At 39.6% G+C, this 25,165-nt stretch overlaps 1 long non-coding RNA gene across 3 annotated transcripts in view; it reads left to right on the top strand.

Moving 5' to 3' along the window:
* LOC126825542 (uncharacterized) overlaps positions 1 to 25,165 on the top strand; it is a 34,054-nt gene that overhangs the window by 3,535 nt on the left and 5,354 nt on the right. The window contains exon 1 of one of the 3 annotated variants that reach the window (XR_007682042.2): positions 15,110 to 15,230. The exons of 1 other annotated variant lie outside the window; for it this stretch is intronic. This is a non-coding gene — a long non-coding RNA (uncharacterized LOC126825542). Of the gene's footprint in view, positions 1 to 15,109; positions 15,231 to 17,605; positions 17,765 to 25,165 lie in introns of those variants that run through there. One more of the 3 variants, XR_007682041.2, reaches the window with a different exon arrangement.

Raw genomic sequence — 25,165 nt, 5'->3', positions numbered from 1 at the left:
TGAAGGTCTTTCTTTAGGCCTCAAATGTCTTATAAATTATTAATGAGACATTTATTAACATGACAAGACTATAATCAAAACGGATGCCATCTGATTTCAACGGATTTAAATACGAAGGGCAGTTAACGATTTAATCAAAACAAAATAATCGATACTTTGTTTACTAACGCAACAGCGTTAGCAATGACAATCGAGACTCTGCTATTCTCCAAACAGCCCTAACTGTAGAATGCGAGAGAGAGAGAGAGAAATGGGGTTTAACGTCCACTCGACAGGCGACCCTACTCCTTAAGTCACGTACAACCGGGGATTCGAAACCACGCCAGTTGACTCAATGACAGACTTTATGATACAGCACGCACGTGCTAACCATTCAGCCATCCAACCCCCCAATTGTGGAATGAAGTATTTTGACTGAAATTTTCATCAAATCCACTTCTCATTATCTATATGTTTAACTATTATAGCGAGAACTGCCAGAACTTTATCTAATCTTACATAATGCGTTAAAATCTCATATCATGTCGAGTCAACCCATGCGTCTTGTCGTTTCGCATGGAACCATTTTGCCTGATCAACCTCGTGGGTTTTCTCCGGGTCTTCCGGTTTCTTATACATTGACATGAATTATTTACCATTGTATTATGTATTAGCAATCGATGTTTATTAAATAGGTCATGTGACTAAACATGTGGTGTGTCTGATATGACTGACAACATATGTTATGATATATACACTTACAACGGTTAACACAATATACTTATACTATTATTATAATATACAATAATATAATACATAATATATACTTGTACAATATATACTATTTTTATAATATACAATAATATAATACATAATATATACTTGTATTATATTAAAATATACAATACATGGCTAATATATGCTTATACAATTATTATAACATACAATGCATAGCTATATATACTTGTACTATATTATAACATACAATACATAGATAATATATACTTGTACTATATTATAACATACAATACATAGATAATATATACTTGTACTATATTATAACATACAATACATAGATAATATATACTTGTACTATATTATAACATACAATACATAGATAATATATACTTGTACTATATTATAACATACAATACATAGATAATATATACTAGGATATGATATGAATGAATGGTCCCGTGTACACATTGGTGTGCACGTAAAAGACCCCTTCACTATTGGAAATCGATATAAGAGTTGACCGTAGTGCCGTTGTTCGGGCAAAATTTCCCTCATAGCACACTGTATGGCGCATGTTCGTGTCTTCATTAGCCCAGTCGGAGCAGAGAAGAGCAATAGGACGTTAAACCTCAGTTCATTTCAATTTTTCATTTGCTTTCGGTTGTCTTGTATGCGATGCCACCATATGTTTTAGCGATGTTAACCCTTAACTTGGAGCATTCATTTTGATATCTGGACTTACAGGTTTTAGAGGTTAAACATGCATTATGCAAGAGCTACTTTGCAGATCTTTCTTTAGGCCTGAAATGTTATATAAACTATTAGACTAACCCGAAAATACATTAATCAACCCTCGATGTCATCTTATGTGTCGGATTTTCACTGGATTTGCATCCGATCTGCTACTCGACGTTCATTGATGATTAAATCCAATGGATAATTGAGACTATTTTTTTATCTACCGACTTTAGTAATGATGATTGAGGCTAGACCTAAAATTCAATCGCTAATATCTCGGTTCAGAGTGGAGCAATTTGACTGAAATGTTCAGCATATTCTCTTTACATTATCTAGTTTTTAACTATTATAGGGAAAACTGACAGCTCTTTATCTAATGCCCCTTTAAGGTAAAATGATTAGATATTTTTACCAGGATATTGGGATCATCACATAGAATTCTAAGGTTTTCAACCGCCAACTGTATTATAAAATCCTTGTCGTAGAGGGGGTGGGGGAGTGGATGGCCGAATAGTTAGCGTGTGCGCGCTGTATCATAAGGCCTGTCATTGAGGTCAACTGGCGTGGTTTCGATTACCCGGTTGTACGTGACAAGAAGTAGGATCGTCTGTCCAACCTCGTGGGTTTTCTCACGCACAAGCGAATTGTTGAAATAAAATTAAACCATATGTTAGTCCCGAAATGACCTAGTTTGTGTCGAGTGGACGTTAAACCCCATTTCTCACTCTCTTATCGTAGACCAAAGGGTCATGTTAATATAGTATAAGGTTCTCTTGACACATAATTTAACATAAGAAATAACTCCCGCCGATATTGTACTAACGTGTTATAATTATTGAATAATATTAACTATGACATATTCTATATTCATCTTCTTATAAAGGCCTATAAATAGTCAATGCACTTTTATAATAACATTCCTAAGATGCATTCATGTTAATTGAAACTTGTGACTTGTTTTGGTAGACAGCATTATTAAAATAGCATACCAATTAAATGAATAAAAAGTTTTCTGGAATGCAACAATTAGTCGGTTTCTTTATTTGTCGTCAAAACATAAAATAACAAAGACAATCCGACTCCACATTTTTATAAATCTGTAGCTGAGCCACGGTGGCTAAGTGGGTAAGACGATGGCTCGCTAGCCTGCATTGACCGAGAAAGTTCATCGGGTTTATCCGGCGTGGTTTCCCCTTGTCAGTGATGCAGGACGGAGGGCTTGATAAGGACAGCTGTCTAGTCGTTCGGATGGGACGAAAAACCGAGGTCCCGTGTATATTTTGGCGTGCACTTAAAAGATCCCTTGACAGTTGGAATTGGATATAAGAGTAGGCCATAGTGCCGCAGCCCAGGCAAAATTTCCTTCATAGCACATTGTATGGCGTATGCCCGTCTTCATTAGCCCAGTTTAGAAGCAGAACAGTAGGACGTTAAACCCCACGGGACCTCGGTTTTCGTCCCATCCGAACGAATAGACAGCTGTGTAATGAAGCGCTATATAAATCGAACAACAATAATAATAAAAATTCGGAAAGCAATTCACGGTTTTTCAAATCTTGACTGGCATTAAAGGCCGTTCTTTGAATTACTTTTCATCAGAAGTAGAAAGGAAATGAGATTTAACGTCCTATCCTATACTTTTCTGCACAGCCTGAGTTAATAAGGATGGGCAGACAGGGGACATCTGTGTTTCCACCCACTTTTGACCAAGGGATCTTTTACGTGCACGCCCATTTGAACACACAATCTTGTCCTTCCACCTGAACGCAAGACCCCCGACTTGCTCCGCTGACAAGGGACAACCAGTCTTCCAGACGTAGAATTTGTGACTCACAGACGACCTTCTGTCAAAAGTAAAGATGGCGGTGCATACTCCTGTTAAGAGTAGAATAGTTTGAGATTGTTGTGTCTAGCTTTATTGTAATAAATTACTTCAATATTTTGTATCAAAAGAAAACAAAGAAAATATTTTAACAATTGAATGGTTAATGCGACTCTATTGTTTCAAAAGGTAATGGTTGCCATCTGTTCAAGATGGAAGGTTGAATTAGGCCACACTGAATTCAATGTAGACCTACAAACGCCTTTGTTACTTTCTTTTAAAGTTCTAGAATTCTTTTATTGTCATATACTATACGAACAACAAACGTTTGTTAACTATGTGAACTCTCGAATGACAAGTGGTAACAGGTGTTCTAGAAAGAGTAAGTATACATAGAAAGAGAAATGGGGTTTAACGTCCACGACACAAACTAGGTCATTTCGGGATGAACATATGGTTCAATTTTATTTCAGTAATTCGCTTGCTCGAAGGGGTCTTTATTATCGGGAGGAAACCGGAGGACCCAGAGAAAACCCGTGAGGTTGGACAGGCGACCCTACTCCTTGTCACGTATAACCGGGGAATCGAAACCACACCAGTTGACTCAATGATAGATCTTATGATACAACGCACACGCGCTAGCCATTCGGCCATCCACCCCCACGAACTCCTCGAATGAAAAGGGGTATGAGGTGGTCTAGAGAGAGTAAACGTACTATGTGAACTCCTCGAATGAGAAGTGGTATGGGGTGGTCTAGGTAGAGTAAGCATACTATGTGAACTCAACATATGTAGAAGTGGTATAGGGTGGTCTAGGTAGAGTAAGCATACTATGTGAACTCATCATGTGTATGTGAACTCATCAAATGTTAAGTGGTATCAGATGTTCTAGAAGGGGGTGAACATATACTGCTATGTAAACGACATCTGTTGCGATAAATGGGGCGTGGGTTACCCTTGTTAGTGGTGTAGGAAAATGATCTGGCAAGGGACAGGTTCTATTCGTTCGAATGAGATTAAAAAAACCGAGATACCTTGTACACGTTGTATATAAAATAGACGGAAAGCTGCTGCCCGGGCAAAATGTCCCTCATAGTGCACTGATTGTTGTATTCCCGTTTGATGGTGCAGAACAATAGTTGAACAGAACGTTAAACTCCATTACCCTTGGGAAGACCGTACCTTGAAATGATTAATGGGAATATATGAACTAATACAACCATTGGGAGAGAAAGAGAAATGGGGTTTAACGTCCACTCGACACAAACTGGGCTATTTCGGGAGTAACATAAAGTTTAATTTTATTTCAATAATTCGTTTGCGCGTAGGGGTCTTTAGCAGTGGGAGGAACCGGAGGACCCGGAGAAAACCCACGAGGTTGGACGGGCAACCCTACTCCTTGTCACGTACACCTGGGGATTCGAAACCACGCCAGTTGACTCAATGCCAGGCCTTATGAGAAGACCGTACCTTTAAAGGTTTTATATTGAAATGATTAATGTGAATATATGAAGTACTACATGTCAGTCTTTGATCTCTCCGGCAATATAAGTATATATACATACTACTGGTGTTTTATAGTATTCTAGGAATGTTTAACACGTGGCTTGTGTTGTCTTACTACAACCAATGTTTAAATAGTGATGTAAAAATACGGTTATATTTGACTCGGTTAAAACTATTTGTATCAATTTCACCCGAACTATGACAGTCAGTATAGCTGTTATCTAGAATTCCCTTTCTATTTATTGTTCCTTTTGAACAACAATAATGTTTGTGTTTGTGTGTGTGTGGAGTGTTGTTTGTGTGGCGGGTAGGGGAGGGGCGGCTGTATAAGATCATAATCCAATATTTATATCACACGCGCTCACTGGCCATATTTTGTTTTGAGTAGGGTAATTACATTAATGCTTTACTATTTTCTGAGATACGTTCGGGTAAATTGCATCTAGCAATTCAGACAATATATATATATATCATTACCGATACTGATACAGAAAGGTATTATGTTAACTCTATTGTATTTCAATTCATCTCCGAATGTACACGACGTTTCGAGACCCTACTCCCAAGCGCGTGTCCAGAGTGGAGGTCTAGGAGGTCCGCCCTCCCCCCCCCCCCGTCGTTTTGGCTCACTACACTGTAATCCTATACAGGTATGTACCTAAAACAGCAGGAATATTGTCTTTTAGCTTCTGAATATATCAAATTCGCGGGTAGCTCCCCCCGACCTAACGTCTAACTTGACGTCGTCTCCGTCTCCACTTTGGACCCCTACTGCTCAAAATCCTGGACACGTCATTGAGCCCCCCCCCTCAATCTTTTAGCACCAGTTAGACACTAATTAACCCCAGTGACCCCGAACTCGGTGACATAAACGTCGGTCCATCGCGATATCATCAGCGAAAAACCTGTAACTCCGCCATTTTGGGAATTAAGCTATATTGTCGACGTAACGTTGCCGAATGATTATGACCAAGTCTTGAATCATGTTTTCTTCAAGCCTGTTAAATAACACGATCAGGAAGGTATTCACGGTATTTGAAGTAGCTGCTCTACACTGTAGAATATATGTTTATTCTTGAAGACAAGTTAATTGCATGTCAACCATAGCAACCATTGGAGGTGTGGTGGCTCGTGTGTAAATATCAAAACGATGACGTAACAAAATCTTTTATTAGTAAACCTATCTGATGTAAGATTTGGATTATGACTATTAATTGTTTTTCTTATATACTTTCATGACGAATAAAGGCAGTCTATTTATAATAACAATATTATCACCTTTTTGCAAGGTAATTTTTATTGACTGTCAAGTTTTGGGGAATATTGAAGATTTGCAGGCGGAAGGATCCGGGGGTAAATCACCCACGAAAATGATGCCACAGCCCATCACTAACCGAAATAACACTTCAAATCAACCCAAAAGGAACATTTTAAGGGCAAGAAATTTAAAATATTCCCAATCGAGTTTTAAGTCGGCTGTAATTAGCCTACACTTGTCTCTTTTGTTCTATTTGTTGATTTTGCATTTGTTGTATGTTTCCTTTGAATACGATACATGAAACTTGTTAGGACGTTTAACACTAAGAAGAAGAACAACAACCTAGGCGACACACTCCGAATGGATATTTCCTGGGTAGGCTAGACTCTCTTTGTGGTGGCCAAATATTCTACAAGGAAATCATGCTACGCGATCTCAGCCTCTAATGATTTAAGCGGCATCAATTATGGACAATAACAATCCTCTAAATTCTAAAAAGGAGGTTTTTATCTCCTATCCGGTAAAATCTGTGATACAAAGCGTCAAAAGGGGGTGGGGGTGGGGGTGGGTGGAAGGCCGAATGGTTAGCGCGTGCGCTTTGTATCATAAAGTCCGACAGAGACAACTGGCATGGTTTCGATTCCCCGGGTGTACGTGACAAGGAGTAGGGTCGCCTGTCCAACCTCGTGGGTTTTCACCTTGTCCTCCGGTTTCCTCCCACTGCTAAAGACCCCTATGAACAATCGAAACAAAATTGAACCATATGTAAGTCCCGAAATGTCATAATTTGTGTCGAATGGATGTTAAACCCCATTTCTCTCTGACTCTATCTCTCTCTCTGAAAGCTTCAAAAGGTTAATCGCGACTTTTCTTCACCTGTGTTCTAATACCCTTTAACACCTGACTTATCAACCTGTCGGCTAATGGTTGCTATGACAAAATGATTATCTATTTACATGACAATCGATGTGACATTCTTTACCTTTCCCTAAAAACCAGATAGTTTTGTTATTTAGATATAGGACGAATATTATGATTGACAGTTGACACGTGTGGATGTCAATATTGTATAATAATATACAGTCACAAGATTTCATTTAGTCTTGTTTTATGAGTCACTCACACCGTTATGAGAAAGAGAGAAATGCGATTTAACGTCCACTCGACACAAACTAGGTCATTTCGGGACTAACATGGTTTATTTTTTTTTCAATAATTCGCATGCGCGTAGGGGTCTTTAACAGTGGGTGGAAATCGGAGAACCGGAGAAAACCTACGTGGTTGGACAGGTGACCCTACTCCTTGTCACGTACAACCGGGGAATCGAAACCACGTCAGTTGACTCAATGACAGACCGTATGAAACAACGCGTACACACTAACCATTCGGCAATCCGAACCCCCAACAACACTCCCACCGTTATGGAGAATTGAACAAGGAAATTGTATTGTGTAAGCCAGTTGATTCGTAGTCACCTGTTCATATATATATATGTCGTTGGACGCAAGCGTACACGTACGTTCGAAAGTCGGTGGGTGGAATAAAATGCTATTTAGCGTCCTAATATACGACACGGAAATTCTTCACGGATCGCGGCGTTTCGTCCTCCCGTTGTTCGAATTCTAACAGTAAAGAGCAGTATTACATGTACAACTTAACGTGTAAACAAGACCTCGGTGTTTTATCCCTTCCGAACGACTAGTCATTGTTTCTAGCCACACGCCCAGTGACAGACCTTATAGATTAGAGAGTTGAGCCAGCCAAACCCCATCGTAAGACGAACCCAGGTAGTGTCCACGTTGAACGCCATTCGAAGCCAAACATAACACAGACATGTTAACTACAGTAATCTGTTGAGTTGTCTGGGAGATAACGTCATCGATTAATCGATATCAATCAATATTTAAGCCGTCTGCTACAATAGGCTTTTACCGCCACAAATCCTTTACACGTTTTGCCTCTATTTAAAGGTACACTCTGTGTTTTCTCTTTCTGCTTAAAGAAACATTCTGTGTTTTGTCTGTGTTTAAAGGGACACGCTGTGTTTTGGATAAATTGAACTTATCAAACCTCAAGATTTGTTATTCCTGCAGACGTTACCCTGACACGTGACATACTAGCCCGGATGAACAATATCCAAGGCTCTTCTTAGCTTGGTCAACTGGAATAAATTTATCTTTTTTGAAGGACACAGAGATACTATACTAATCCAGACTGGAATTCGAACTTGACAAAAAGGTGACGTTTGCCACTAAATTATACCACGTATACTACGCATGAAAATGGGAACAATGGCGGATCCAGGTTCGGGGATCTTATATGTTCCTGAAGCAACGACTGCGAGTTTTACAAAGCGAAATCATCCTGAAGATGGGGACCCTACTAAATTACATTGTACATGTACTCTGTTTCTATGAAATGTGTAATTTTGAGTTTTTTTGTTGGTGTGTGTGTGTGGGGGGGGGGGGGGGCTGTATAGTGCGCCACAAACCACTTAAACCACGATTTTTCAAAAATATTTTCGGAGGAGGATCTCGCCGCCACCTCATGACAATAGATAGCAGCAGAGGGAGAGAGAGAAATATGGGGTTAAACGTCCACTCGACACCAACTAGGTCAATTCTGGACTAATCCATTCTAGCGCTTTAAAAACACCGGAGTGTCTCTTTAAACCAGCTATATATAATTGATTTGTTTTGAAGACTTCAGTAGACGTTATATTAAAGATGCATTATGTAAGAGCTAAATCTTCTTATTACAGATCTTTCTTTTGGCTTCAAATGTTGAATAAACTATTATTTAGACATTTATTCACATGACAATCCTATAATCAACTCTCTAGGCGATCGGGTGGCCAAGATTTAAATGGGCTGAACCACGGTCGCCATTTAATAATTTAATTTTAAAATGGATAATCGAGACCTAGTCTTGATTGTCAAGTACCGTTGCTACGATAATAAACAATCTATGCCACAACTTCAAACAGTGTTAACTTCACTCAGAATACAGTAATTTGTATGAAATTTTTCATTGTCGATTGACGAACTAGTGTAGCGATAGAGAGATAGAGAGAGAGAGAGAGAGACCCACGAGGTTGGACAGACGATCCTACTCCTTGTCACCGACAACCGGGGAATCGGAACCACGCCAGTTGACTCAATGACAGACCTTTTGATTCAACGCGCACGCACTAACCTTTCGGACATTCACCCCCCCCCCCCCCCCCAGTGTAGCAAGACCGACCAGCTCTTTATCTAATCTTACATAATGCACCTTTAATATTATAATACGTTATTGAAAGCGAGACAGACTTATTGGTCTGTTTTACTCCAGATTAAAGCACCAACCAGGAGTCGATATCTATCAAGAGGATTAGATCTGTCGGTATTCTTATCTGGGATCAAAGATCAGTGTAAATTATTACTTAATGTTCGCTTCCATCGGGGGTGATATTGCAGACAATAAATTATTACTCGAGCTATTTACCTTCTCACATATGATCAACTCGACATGGACATCGTTTAATATGATCAACTCGACTTGGTCATCGTTTAATATGATCAACACGGCATGGTCATCGTTTAATATGATCAACTCGACTTGGTCATCGTATGATCAACTCGACATGGTCATCGTATGATTAACTCGACATGGACATCGTATGATCAACTCGATATGGTCATCGTTTAATATGATCAACTCGGCATGGTCATCGTTTAATATGATCAACTCGACATGGTCATCGTAAGATCAACTCGACATGGACATCGTTTAATATGATCAACTCGACATGGTCATCGTTTAATATGTGATTATACTCATTGCTATCGTAAATAAGGACTGCAGCCACTTACTGACAAGGGGAATCCAGGCTGGAAAATCCCCAGGGAATTTTCTGGGCCCCCTGGTTCGTGCGCCGGCGCCTACTTACTGAGACACCATGGCTCACGCAATTGGATTTCTGGGATTTTAGGAAACAGTTGAATTTCACTTGAATTTCAGCCTGTAAATAAAACTCCGATACACCGCGTGTGAAGTTGTGAACTGGCTTTATTTAACGTCCAATTTTACAGACGTGAGATCGCAAACAATATATTCAAACCTTTTTCTGGTGGTTTTTTTTTACCAAAACGTTAACTTGGTGAAAGGTCTGGTAAACACCGTCTTGTTATTCTAGACTTGTATTGTGGTTAATTGTAAATACCTGGCTTTATTTATCACACCTGTCACCTGATATTAAACTAGGTCAGTAACAGGTAAATACAACTGACCGTCAACAGATTATCGCCACACAGTAGATAATCAAACACCGACAAATAATCTGGGGCCTGTTTTACAAAATTTTAACTAAAGATAAAATCCAAATTTTAGTAGATACTTCAATTTTGATTTGCTAAGCACTAAAATCTATTATAGTGCGAACTGTCACCTCTTTATCTAATCTCCCATAATGCATCTTTAATGATATATCGGTCTAGTGAGTGTACAGGACAAGAACTGGTATAGCCTGTCTAACCTCGTTTCCTCCCACAGCTAAAGACCCCTACGCAAAAACGAATTATTGAAATAAAATTGAACCATATGTTAATCTCGAAATAACCTAGTTTGTATCGAATGTCTGTTAAACACCATCTATCTCTATTTAGATAATTGTTGGCATAATAAAGCCAAATCGTTAACATGCCCATAATCTTGTTGTTTATGTGTGATTTACGTTGTCACTTTGTAAAGTGCCCCTGAACATGTTATATGAAAGGGTGCACTATAAATATGCTGTAATAATAATAATAATAATAATAATAATCAGATATCTGAGACGATCAGATAGCCGAGATATTTTAGAACATTCCTGCCATTTAATCATTTAACGTTTAAATAGTTACAATTATAAATATTGAAAAATACGAGAAAATCATCGTTATAAAACCTTTTTATTTAAATTACCATCAATTTTTAAATGTTTAGCAATGTTGAAATAATTTACTTCAACTTCTACCCACCAAATAGTAAAGGACGTTGTGATAATATTGGTATATTGTAATGCGCTATTTAAGAATGAATTATTATTATTAACGAGACTTTATTTATTATCATAACAATAGTACCTGACAACCGTGACTACCCACGCTACATAACTTCGCCCAAAATAAAGTACATGTAATTTGACTGAAATCCTCAATAGTACATACTAGTATTGAAATATTATGTGAACGCGATCAAACGTAAAGGCTATTTAGACGATAATAAACCCCTCTCTTTACCGGAGAATAAAATTCAATAAAACGCATACCGATACTTTATTAAAAAGATTATAAAAGATGAATAGAACTATTTTGTTGATTTAAACCCGGTAATACATGTATATTTATATTTACTGGCTTTAGAATTTGAGTTGTTCATTTCGGCGTATGTTAATTATTGTAGAGAGAGAGAAATGGGGTTTAACGTCCACTCGACACAAACTAGGTCATTTCGGGACTAACACATGGTACAATTTTATTTCAATAATTAGCTTGCGCGTAGGGGTCTTTAGCAGTGGGAGGAAACCGGAGGACCTGGAGAAAACCAACGAGGTTGACCAGGCGACCCTACTCCTTGTCACGTATAACCGGGAAATCGAAACCACGCCAGTTGACTCAATGACAGACCTTATGACACAACATTCGGCCATCCACCCCACCCCCTCCCGTCATTTAAATGTTTCAACGTTTCTTCTATGTACATAAATATAAGTATTTTTACCAATCCTTTCACCTTTTATTTTTTTATTTTTTTTGCTAATCACTTTGTAAATATTTCACTTTCTATATATAACATGTAATTGTCTGCGATATCAATTCGATGGAAGTGGGCGTTAAATAAATTTTTTTCGCGACTAACATGGTTTAATTTTATTTCAATAATTCGCTTGCGCATAGGTGTCTTTAGCAGTGGGTGGAAACCGGAGGACCCGGAGAAAACCTACGAGGTTGGACAGGTGACCCTACTCCTTGTCAAGTACAACCGGGGAATCGAAACCACGCCAGTTGACTCAATGACAGGCCTTATGATACAATGCTCACGTACTAAACATTCAGCCATCCAACCCCCCACCTAAAATAAGCACCGACAATTGAAATTTGAAATACGTCGCTGAGACGTAAATAAGGTTAGGGCACGTGATTGTTGGCGAGATTGTAGGTTAGGGTTAGGGTAAGCATTGGGGCAGGGCTAGACCTATTTACATCTCGTGACCCATGACGAAAAATTGAGCTGGCCTTATCATTTATCACTAACCACTGGTCTAGCTCGTTGTGATGTCTAAGGGCAGATAACCCTGTATATTATTGATAATAAATCTATTATACATCTTGACACGGACATCATGTTTACATTATAAATATGAATATTAAATGATAATAGTACATAGTAAGTGGTATAATGTATACAGTATTTACATAGTAAGATACGTGGGGTATATCAACATTCCTCTAAGGATATTCCAGTTTATATTCCTATATATCTATAGAGATAAGTAGTAATAATATATAAACATAGTTGGGAGCCACAGTGGCTAAGTGGGTAAGAGGCTGGCTCGCTATTCTGGAGGTCGGGTGTTCGATCCCTGCATTGGCCGAGAAGAGAAAGTTCACAGGGATTTAACGACGTTGTTTCACATTGTCAGTAGTGCAGGGCGTAGGGCCTGACAAGACAGCTGTCTAGTCGTTCTGGTGAGACCAAAAACCGAGGACCCGTGTACACATTGGCGTGCACGTAAAAGATCCCTTGGCAGTTTAAATTCGATATAAGAGTAGACCATAGAGCCGCTGTCCGATCAAAATTTCCCTCATAGCACACTGGTTGGCGTATGCCCGTCTTCATTAGCCCCGTCGGAGCAGAACAGTAGGACGTTAAACCCCATAAACATAGTTGACATTCCTGTTTGTAAATCTGACGATTGGAAGTAATATTACAAGCACGTTCATCCTCCACGGTTGTATGATCTAGAATCTGGACATTATTTTCAACCACTTTTAAAAAAAAAACACCTCACGCTTGGTTGAATTTTTTAAAAATATACCAGTTGGTTACTATTCGTTACTATATATATAAACGGTACCCAAGGTTTCACTGTTTAACTAAATGTTTATATATTAACTGGAGACGTAACACTGTGAGTGGTATACGACCTATGTTTAAATAAACTCAACTGAACTGAGAGAAAATATGTAAAGATTAACACTATTTAAATACCAGACATTTTCTAGTATATAACCTAGTATATAGCCTAGTATATAGTAGTCCAGCGTCGTCACTCCTCAAGGCATAGTGTTTATGTTAGATAGTTTTACAATAACAAAACGTAAACTTACGATTGATGATTCTTTACGATTTCTAAGGAAATAGATTCCCCGGTTGTACGTGACAAGGAGTATGGTCGCCTGTCCAACCTCGTGGGTTTTCTCCAGGTCCTCCGGCTTCCCCTCACTGATAAAGACCCCTACGTGGAAGCGAATTATTGAAATAAAATTGAAGCATATGTTAGTCCCGAAATGACCTAGTTTGTGTCGAATGATGTTAAACCCATCCTCTCTGACTTTCTCTAAGTTATGCGATTCATCGACTGTTATTGGCAATTCTAAGTCGCTGTATAGCTATTAAATACAAAACAACGAGAGGCTGACAGAAAATTGCGACTAGTCGTTCTGGTAGAACGACAACCTGGGTGCCAACCGTGTACACATAAAATAACTCTTGCGCGAAGGGATCATTAGTAGAGCGAGGGAACCGGAGGACCCGGAAAAGGCCCCGAGAAGTTTGGCAGACAATCCTACTCCTTGCCACGTACAGTTGGGTTCGAAATCGCGCCGTTTGACTCAATGACAGAACTTATGATATATATTTTTAAATCAAACAATAAACAATCAATCAACATGTAGGAACAATGTACATATTCATATATATATATATATATTACATTAGATAAAAGTCGAGGAAGTATTCAGATTTTTTAAATAGATTAATTTTTGAAAGGGGCGGATAGGTGGGGTGAGGGTGGGGGTGCAAATGGAATCGAGCATTGCTACAATGAAATAAAATGAAATGGGGTTTAACGTCCTACTGTTCTGCTCCTATGCTGGGCTAATGAAGACGGGCATACGCCATACAGTGTGCTATGAGGGAAATTTTGCCCGGGCAGTGGCACTATCGCCTACTCTTATATCGAATTCCAACTGCCAAGGGATCTTTTATGTGCACGCCAATGTGTACACGGGACCTCGGTTTTTCGTCTCATCCGAAGGACTAGACGGCTGTCCTTGTCAGGCCGTCCGTCCTGCATCACTGACAAGGGGGAACCACGCCGGAAAATCTGGATAAACTTTCTCGGCCAATGCAGGGATCGAACACCCGACCTCCAGGCTAGCGAGCCAGCGTCTTACCCACTTAGCCACGTGATCCCCTTGCTACAATGAACCATTGGATTCGAAATGAAGTGAAATAGGGTTTAACGTCCTTCTTTCTGCAACGATTGGACTAATTAAAACAGACATACGTCATACAGAGTGTCATGGGGTTTGCTTTGATAGCGACCATATTTTCAACCGTCAGCGTGTCTGTAACATACTGTCAATTGCATACATACGGAACCGCGGTTTTTATCCCATCCGAACGGCAAACACCTTCCTTGCCTCGTTTCTGTCAAATAACAGGTAAACCAGACTGGAAAATCCTAAAGAACTCTGTCGGTCAACACTGGGGTCGAACTCTAGAATTCTTGGTTAATAAACTAGCAGCCATACTCACTAAGTCACTGTGTAATTTGCCAAGAAGAGCCGACATTTCTATAAGGAACAATTGGCTTAGTAGAACAATAATTGCGTACTCTAACCCCCACCCCCACGTATCCGCCATAACAATATATAAAGCATTAATCAACCTGCATAATACATTGATTGTATTATCTATTAAAATCTATCACACCTGGCAATAAAATACAGGTATAACATTAGTAATGACAATAAAATACAGGTAGAATATTAATAATAGTCCTTATCACTTGATCATACATGTACATGGTGTGTCAAATTTAAAATGAGTTTATTGAGCCGAGACAACGCCATGATAAGTTTGTTTTTATTATTGTAAATGTATTATGCTGTAGACTATGAGAAGAACACACCACGTGTACCGTACTGAATAGAATCTCAGGTATATCTTTTAACAAATTTTCGGGGTAATTTGATATCACATATTGTGGGGGTGGAGCACGGCGACGAAGCGTGATGGGCGATCATGGCTAAGTCTTATTGTTAAGGCCATCTCAATTTTTGTCAAGGTCGCTGAAATGTAAATAAGGTTTGGACAATTGATTGTTGACGTGATTGTAGGTTAGGGTTAGGGTAAGCATTGGGGCTAGGCCAAAGGTTAGGGTTATGGTTCGGATTAGCGCTAGCCCTGTTTACATCGGGTGACCTATCACGAAAAATTGAGCTAGCCTTATCATTTAGCATTAACCTTTGATTCTATTTATAATAGATATTCCCGGGGAAGTTGGAGTAACACGAAAACCGACGTACAATGTACAAATATGTAATCCTTGTAAGATATTCCTAACAGATACATTATGTAAAATTTAGATAATGAGCTTACAGTTCTCGCTATGATAGTTTAAAAATAGATAATGAAAAAGAGAATATATTGAATATTGCAGTCAAATTACTTCATTCTGAGCGAATTTATGACAGTTTTAAGAAGGGCGTAGATCTATTTTCATTGCTGCAGTTGTTACGATAATGGATAAAGTCTTGATTATCAAATAGCGATCGTGTTTAAATCCGTTCAAATTATCAACCATTCGATGATCTGGAGAGTAGATTATGCGTTTATCATATTGAATAAATGTCTAGTTAATAATTTATGTAACATTTGAAACCAAACTAAAGACCGGCAATGGGCAGATTGAGCTCTTACATAGTGCATCTTTAACAGTTGGGATTTCTAAATCTGATGGATACATGTCATAATGGCCGAAATATTGGGTTAATGAAATGAAATGAAATCGGATTTAACGTCCTGCTATTCTGCTCCGACTGGGCTTATGAAGACGCCACGCCGGAAAATCCCGATAATCTTTCTTGGCCAGCACCGGGATCGAAACCACGACCCTCAGACTAGCGATCCAGCGTATTTACCACTTAGCCTTGGGTTAATAATAATTATCCCATGTATGTATGTAATGAGATGTTGCAATATCGATGATTGGTTAAAGTACATGTATATTTTTCTGGAGGAATTTGTTTACAGATTATTCTAGTGTTAAGGTTGTTGACCCGGGGCTAACATTATGGTCAATACTTGATAAACTAGTTACTATCATAGTCTTGTTGATCTGATAGTCAGAGAGGGTCAGGCCAGGGAACCAAATCGTGTTGATCTGATGGTCAGAGAACCAAACCTTGTTGATCTGATGGTCAGAAACGATCCGCCCAGAGAACCAAACCTTGTTGATTTAACGATCAGAAAGGATCAGTCCAGGTAACCAAACCTTGTTGATATGACAGTCAGAGAGGATAAACTCGATCTGTCCTTTGTTTGTTGAAAACAATCACCATTAATGATGATACCTCTATTATCACCATGTTAATCTTCAGGATTACTTCTGTTAATCATAATCCATTAAAGAGAATCGTGTATTAGTGTTTTCATCAAATGATATCTTCACTTGCTTTGATATATCACTCTTGGTTTAAGCATGTGGTTGTTTTTTTTCTTGGATGCGATATCTTGTTTTGTGAGTTTCTAGTTCGTAGTGGGGACGCTTAAGTCGAGCAGGAATGTCACGGGTTCGAATCCCGACATGGGCTGCGAATAACTATCGGGATTATACTAGATGTTAGTCTCAAAATGAACAATGTATTGTTTGTTGTTATCATAAATGCAGCCGTTCTGTGCGTATTGTTATACACGAGTTAGCCCAACTTGACACCATAAGATTTGTCATTGAGTCGAGTGGAGGGGTTTCGATTCACAAGCTTGTAAGTGACAAAGAACAGGGGTTTTCCCCACTGCTAAAGACCCCTACTCGCAAGCGAATTATTGGAATAAAATTGAACCATGTGTTAGTCCCGAAATAACCTAGTTTGTGTCGAGTGGAGGTTAACCCCCTCCCTCCCTCTCTATCTCCGAGTGGGATTGGGCAACAGAAACAGACTTCGCCCTCTCTCTCTCTCTCTCTCTCAAACAAACAGTTGAAACTACAGAATCCAACTAATTACACTCCCTTCATTCGCTGATTAACCGTCAATGAGATTAAGCTGACTATTTTGTTTGTGAAATATGTTAATGCCTTAAGTGGCTAATTATGTTCAACTTATAAAGAATTCATCTCTCTAATCCTCTTCATTGTCTTTTTATCCTCGCCATTGACTTTTAATTAAGAGTTAAAACTCCTATCTAATTTGTTTACCCACAAAACACGACACCAAGTATCCACAATATCCCGACATACATCAGAGTTTAATGCGATATCATCGTAGGTTTGATCGGATGTTAAACCCCATTATACCCAGTAGCGTATAGACTGTGTGAGGATATAGCTGGACGTCGATCATTGAATGACACAGTTGGATAGAGAGGCGACATATTGATTAGGTTATTACTCGGTGTGCAAGCGGACGATAAACCCCAGTTACTCAGGAGATATTCAGTAAAGTAATAAGTTTATTCAATGACGTGTGTTTCAGGTATTTATATATTTTTGTAATCAGAGATTTTTGTTCTACGTATATTTTATGTGTAGGATAAAACACGAGACTGGGGTTATACCGAGGAAAGAAGGACTGAAGAAAATAACCCGAGGTTTTTCTATCGAGAGTTTTTTTCTGAAGTCTTTCTTACCCAGCATAACCGAAGTCGAGGACTTTATCTATGTTTACATGTACGTAAAGTGAGAATATCCCAGAATTCCAGTAAACAAAACCTTATTTCATTTTTTGTAATGGAAAATAAAACCCTACCCTGGAAGAATCACCTGTTACAGGTTTAAAGAAAAACTTTCAGAAGAATAACCCCAAATTTCCCTGTATATATTCAAAGCCGGCCTTGACTTTCAGACCTCAAGTTATTCCAGGCATAGAATATACCCCAAAGATCAAAAAGATTTACCGGTATAGGTTAAAAAGGAGAAAGAATATGTTTGAATTAGATCAGTATGGAATAAGTTGGGCGGTCCAACGTTCGTTCCTCGAATTGGTTTGGCTACCAATGATGCAGGGCGGAGAGCCCAGCAAGAAATATCGTCTAGTCGTTGGGATGAAACGAAAAACCCAGGTCCTGTGAATACGTTGGTGTGCACGGAAAAGATCCCCTGAACCGAGGTTCTGTCATGTACTCATCACAGAGGTGTACAGCTAAAAGTTGGAACTCAATGAACAACATAGGTGGACATGCCGCTGTCGCTGCCCGGTCAAAATGTCACTCGTAGCACACTCAGGCATTTTGTGTAATTAGATATTAATCCATCTTCATCGCCCCGGTTGGTCTGAATTTTCTGTGCCAGCACCTGGATGACATGGCGACCTTCTGCTCAGTGAGTCAGCACCATGGGGGGGGGGGGGTGTACTGCTTTTATCACCATGCCGTTTTCATTTTTCATTTTGTCACGATCTGAGGTTTGAAGGTAGGTTCTTCCTCTCGTGACCACAGCTATGAGTGCCAGTTGTGTGTAAAATAACTTTATTTAACGTCCACTTCCATCGAAGTGATATCGCAGACAATTACATGTTATATATAAAAAGTGAAATATATACAAAGTGATTATTAAAAAAAAGGTAAAAGGATTGATAAAAATATTTATATATGTGTACATAGAACAAACGTTAAAACACTTAAGAATGGGGCGGGGATTTGGGAGGGAGGGGGGGATTGGGTCGCGTTGTATCATAAGGTCTGTCATTGAGTCAGCTGGTGTGGTTTCGATTTCGCGGTTATACGTGACAAGGAGTAGGTTCGTCTGTCCAACCTCGTGGGTTAATTCCGGCTCCTCCGGTTTCCTCCCACTGCTAAAGACCCCTACGCACAAGGGAATTATTGGAATAAAATGGAACCATATTTTAGTCCCAAATGACCTAGTTTGTATCTCTTTAAGGACAGACTCGTTCCTGGAGTTTTACGTCCACTTCCACCAAGGGTGATATCGTAGACAAATGTTTCTTAAGAAACTTGTCAGAAGAAGCCACAAAATAGGCTTGATCCAGGTTTTTTCGGGAGTAAAACACAATGTGTTTACAGGGAAGCGCCCAAGGTGGACGTGGACATATATACGTTTATATAACAAGTGCTAGTTTGAGTTGGTCGGGTGAACAAATTATAAATATACCGTTGTAGTGACAATAACATGTCGGTGACAATGTTATCACGTGACATATCTTCAAGTATTGTATAATAACATGTTGTATATTGTCAAGTAGCTTGTTATTATCCATGTTGTTGTTATTGTTATTATATAAGAGGACAGGTAGTAACAACACAGTCAGGTGTTATAAAAGCCGGGGGTTATATCAATATACCACAGGTAAATAAATACTCCTACCTGTGGTCCGCCAGGTAAATATATACAGGTAATTAGCTACCTGTCTCTCGTCAATAAATATGTTTATATCAGACTGAGTACAAATGACCTATTGTTAAATCAGGTTTTTGACCCCGCGGGGGTTAAGTCCAGTTTCACGCAATAATCAAATTAACCCTCTGGGTTTGGGTTGTTTGCTGGACTGTAAACTGTTTAACGGCTACATTCGTCACCATAATATGGAGGCCATGGTAGTAGAGGGGGTATGGGTTGTTTGTTGGACTGTAAACCGTTTAACGACTACCTTCGTCACCATAATATGGAGGCCATGGTAGTAGAGGGGGTTTGGTTTTTTTGCTGGACTGTAAACCGTTTAACGACTACCTTCGTCACCATAATATGGAGGCCATGGTAGTAGAGGGGGTATGGGTTGTTTGTTGGACTGTAAACTGTTTAACGGCTACCTTCGTCACCATAATATGGAGGCCATGGTAGTAGAGGGGGTATGGGTTGTTTGTTGGACTGTAAACCGTTTAATGGCTACCTTCGTCACCATAATATGGAGGCCATGGTAGTAGAGGGGGTTTGGGTTGTTTACTGGACTGTAAACTGTTTAATGGCTACCTTCGTCACTATAATATGGGGGCTATGGTAGTAGAGTGGTGAGGGAACTGGGAACCGCGGTGGCCCAGCGAGTAAGATGCAGCGGTGCACGGATGGGACGAGAAAAATTCCCCTCTCCTTTATAACACACAGCATTGCTTATTCTCACCTGTATGCTCACCTGTATCAAGTCGGCGGAGAAAGTTCATCGGGAGTTTCCGACGTGGTTTCCCCTTGTCAGTGGTGCAGGACGGAGGCCTGCCAAGGACAGCTGTCTAGTAGTTCGCATGGGACGAAAAACCGAGATCTCGTGTATACATTGAAGTGCACGTAAAAGATCCCTTGGCAGTTGGAGCTTGATATAAGTGTAGGCTATAGTGCCGCTGCCTGGGTAAAATTGTCCTCATAGCACACTGTATGGCGTATGTCCGTCTTCGTTAGCCTAGTCGGAACAGATCAGTCGGACGTTTCATTGTTTGCATTTTATGACGAGTAGATGAAAACGCAACTGTTAAAATTGTCCACTATAGCACTTGGTATGACGTAAGGGTATTCTATAGCATCGTGTCCCGTGTACCTTTCAGTTCAACGTCCCCGAAACAACGCCGGAAGTAACACATGGTATGGCGTAATGGCATTCTATAACATCGTGTATTTTTTCAGTCGTCCCTGAAACTACGCCGGAAGTAACTGTACAGTCAAATCAAGATTCTGTTTTACACACAGCTCTATAAAACCGTTAGATTATCTATTATATTGTGAGTAGGTGGGGGGGGGGGGGTCGAATGGTTAGCGCGGGGGCGTTGTATCATAAGGTCTGTCAGTGAATCAACTGGCTTGGTTTCGATTCCATGGTTGTACATGACAAGGAGTAGGGTCGCCTGTCGTGTCGTGGGTTTTATCCGGGTCTTCCGGTTTCCCCCCACTGCTAAAGACCTTTACGCGTAAGCGAATTATTGATATAAAAAATTGAACTATATGTTAGTCCCGAAATGACCTAGTTTGTATCGAGTCGACGTTACCCCCCTCCCCCGCTCTCTCTCGCGCTCTCCCCCTCTCTCTCTCTCTCCCTATTATTAATATATTGTGTATGAATACAAAATGAAAACAATAATATAGGCATATATATGCTTATAATAATAATGGCGACTGTTACTTACATGAGTTTAAGTAGATTTATATATATAGCCTGAAGCATGACTATATCTATTTATAGTCTTCCTTATATGGTAATAATACTAGTTTTAATGGCGATCAAACATGCGTGAACCACCCTCGAGTGGTGAGATTTAGATTTTAAAAGATAATGTATACAAAATGATGATCTAAGACTTGGTCATCCAAGATACCTGTTTACTGTTTACACAGGCGATACGTTTCAAGTCAGTAGCTTGAAGCGTATATATGGTATTAGTGTCAGTGGCCTGTGGCACGAAGTAACAGTATATTGTCGCATACATAATATATTATGTCAACGCTTGGGCGATATAATATATTATGTCAACGCTTGGAACTAGGATGGAGGTGACTAGGCATGAACTTGCAACGATAGATTTAATTGGCGCTTTGATAACCAATGAATGCTTTGGAGACATATTTTGGCGGTATTTTCCATCATGGAATCGGTAAGTTTCGATTGTTTTTTTCTTTTCTGTTTTTTCTCTCTTTTCTGTGTCCTAACCCTAACCCTAACCCTAACCCTAATCCGAAAGAAAAGTGCCCTTTTTTGAAATTCTGACATCACAGGTGCCCTTTTTCTGATAAGGATGCCCTCTTTTATTTACAGGGACACTTTCTATTGTTAAGGGGGTGGACCGGTCCCCATGGTCCAACCCCTGGATCCGCTCTGATGACGCGTACATTCCACTGAGTCTACAGGTCTAATATGCTAACACGCTTGGAGCGTCAACACAATATATTATGTCGCCCAAGCGTTGACATAATATATTATGTATGCGACAATATACTGTTACTTCGTGCCACAAGCCACTGACACTAATACCATATATACGCTTCAAGCTACTGACTTGAAACGTGCAGGGTGGTTTACAAAGGGGCTGGGGTCAAGGTACAAAATGCTTGACAGGGTTTTAAGACTAGGCCGTCAAACAATAGCCCTTCTTTATTTATAATAGGACCTGTGGATTGAGTATTTATTTTGATTTTCCAGTCGTCTTGTATTATATTAAAACAGGTAGATCGCCAGTTGTTTCCTTAATAGTTTTATATTATTTTTCGGGAGATGGATGGCCGAATGGTCTAACGCATGCGCTGTAGATAATAAGGTCTGTCATTGAGTCAAATGGCGTGGTTTCGATTCTCCGGTTGTACGTGACAAGGAGTAGGGTCACCTGTCCAACCTCATGGGTTCCGCCCCCCCTCACCACCACAAACACACACACACACACACACTACTAAAGACCCTTATTTGAATAAAAATGGAATCATATCTTAGTCCCGAACTGACCTAATATGTGTCGAGTGGACGTTAAACCACATTTCGCTCTCTCTCCCAGTACTGTTCTAAAGCAGGTTATGAATCCAGCTGTCTCCATCCTAAGTCTATATTATTAATTTTACCAGACATTTTTCTCTTTTTTAAACCCCCCCCCAGTGAAATCTCCAGCTGTTTACATTCTGTTATAGTGTATCTTTATATATCTTTTATGATCTAATTTTAGTTAAAGTGGTAATTGACAAATGTCCGAATTGATATCTCGCTAGTCTTTTAACTGTTTGGGTTTATACGTAATGTAACGACATTAGATGATGTAATTATAGTTAAGACGCGTTCTTGCTATGTCAATATCTTCTTCTGTATTTAAACATCTGTTTCCTATGTACAATTTAACATCTCTGATCAAATATTATTATATAATTATTTTAATCCTAAGCTTGTATATATGTTCTATATTCTACTGTAACGATACCCATCTCGTTATTGTGACCGTTAGCCAGTTTTGAACACTCGTTGATTAAAAGTAAAATTTTAATTATTTATTGAGAGTTATCGTCGTTACAATCCCCAGAAAACAGCATTTCGGCAATACTATTCTACTCTAGTTCTGTATTAATTAAAATAGTCATATTAGGATCTACCTATTTCCACACTAGTTCTATAAGTCAACAAGAACTGTCATGTACAAAGAGAAAGGGACATCGAAACGTTGCCTAAATACATTAGTAAAATTGTTATTCCATAAAGAAAGGGACGTCATTTTTAATTGACCTAAAGACGATTATCTAACTTGATCATAGCCTTCTTGTATTAACCATATCTTAGATTCCCTCAAAGAAAACGTCAACGAACACGATCTTCAGTTATATTTTCTCATCAGGCTCCTTCGATTCCTTCCTTTACGTAGGTAAATTTAATGACCCCTAATGACCCTTAATGACCCTTAAGACGTCATTTATCATAATCTGACAACTATTTGATATAGACTTGTTTAACCAGTTAATTTGTATTCAAGGTGTTAAAGGGTGGTATTAAGGGATTAAGGTAGATTAACTGTTAATCTTAGAACTGGTGTTAGCTATCAACAGGTACATTCCATTCATGTGTAATTGTATGGATTATTATTAGACAGGGTACGGATTTATTGTCAGTTAAATGAAGTGTGGAGAGAAAGAGAGAGAGAGAAATGGATTTTAACGTCCACTCGACACAAACTAGGTCATTTCGGGACTAACATATGGTTTAATTTTATTTACATAATTCGCTTGCGCGTAGGGGTCTTTAGCAGTGGGAGGAAACCGGAGGACCCGGAGAAAACCCACGAGGTTGGACAGGCGATCCTACTCCTTGCATGAAGTGTGGAAGTCATTCTAGAATCTGAACACCACCTTTCTATGGCGTATGCCCGTCTTCATTAGCCCTAGCCTGGAGGTCGGGTGTTCGATCCCTGCATTGGCCGAGAAAGTTCATCCAGATTTTCCGGCGTGGTTCCACCTTGTCAGTGATGCAGGACGGAGGGCCTGACAAGGACAGCTGTCTAGTCCTTCGGATGAGACGAAAAACCGAGGTCCCGTGTATACATTGGCGTGCACGTAAAAGATCCATTGGCAGTTGGAATTCGATATAAGAGTAGGCGATAGTGCCGCTGTCCGGGCAAAATTTCCCTCATAGCACACTGTATGGCGTATGCCCGTCTTCATTAACCCAGTTTAGGAGCAGAACAGTAGGACGTTAAACCCCATTTCATTTCATTTCATTTCCTATTGATTTTCCCTGTTTCCGTCCGTCTTCAACTGGCGTGGTTTCGATTCCCCGGTATTACGTGACAAGGAGTAGGGTCGCCTGTTAAACATCGTGGTTTTTCGCCAGGTCCTCCCACTGCTAAAGACCACTACGCGCAAGCGAATTATTAAAATAAAATTGAACCATGTGTTAGTCCCGAAATGACTAGTTTCTGTCGAGTGGACGTTAACCCCCCTCTTTCTCTCCCCCCCCCCCCCTCTCTATCTCTCTCTCTCTCTCTCTCTCTCTCTCACACACACACACAACCATATACGTTTATTGACCGATCAATTCAATTTCCTCCTAGGACGTACAATAGACCAAGGTAGAAAGGGTTCGGACAAATGATCATTGATTATTTGTGTATCATTGTTCTGATGTTTGAACATCTTGTTAGGGGTCAAAAGGGGACACGGATATTGTGTTACATCCTTTTTTAAATCTTCTATTTGTGGGGGATAACTCTGATAAGAACAAAGGCATACAAACAATAGCAGCGACATCTGGTCAATAATCAACACTCGTTCAATGGACATTTGATGAAGTGACCATGGGGCGCTAAATCTATTTGTTAAGGCCAGCTCAATTTTTGTCAAGGTCGTTGAGATGTAAATAAGGTTAGGGCACGTGATTGTTTGCGAGATTTTAGGTTAGGGTTAGGGTAAGCATTGGGGCTAGGTCCATGGCTAGGGTTAGGGTTGAGCCCTGTTTACATCTCGTGACGTATGACGA

Source organism: Patella vulgata, chromosome 6 (genome assembly GCF_932274485.2).
Source record: "Patella vulgata chromosome 6, xgPatVulg1.2, whole genome shotgun sequence".
NCBI classification, from domain to species: domain Eukaryota; kingdom Metazoa; phylum Mollusca; class Gastropoda; family Patellidae; genus Patella; species Patella vulgata.
Note: the sequence above shows the minus strand (reverse complement) of the source record. Positions and strands in the feature narration are given on the sequence as shown.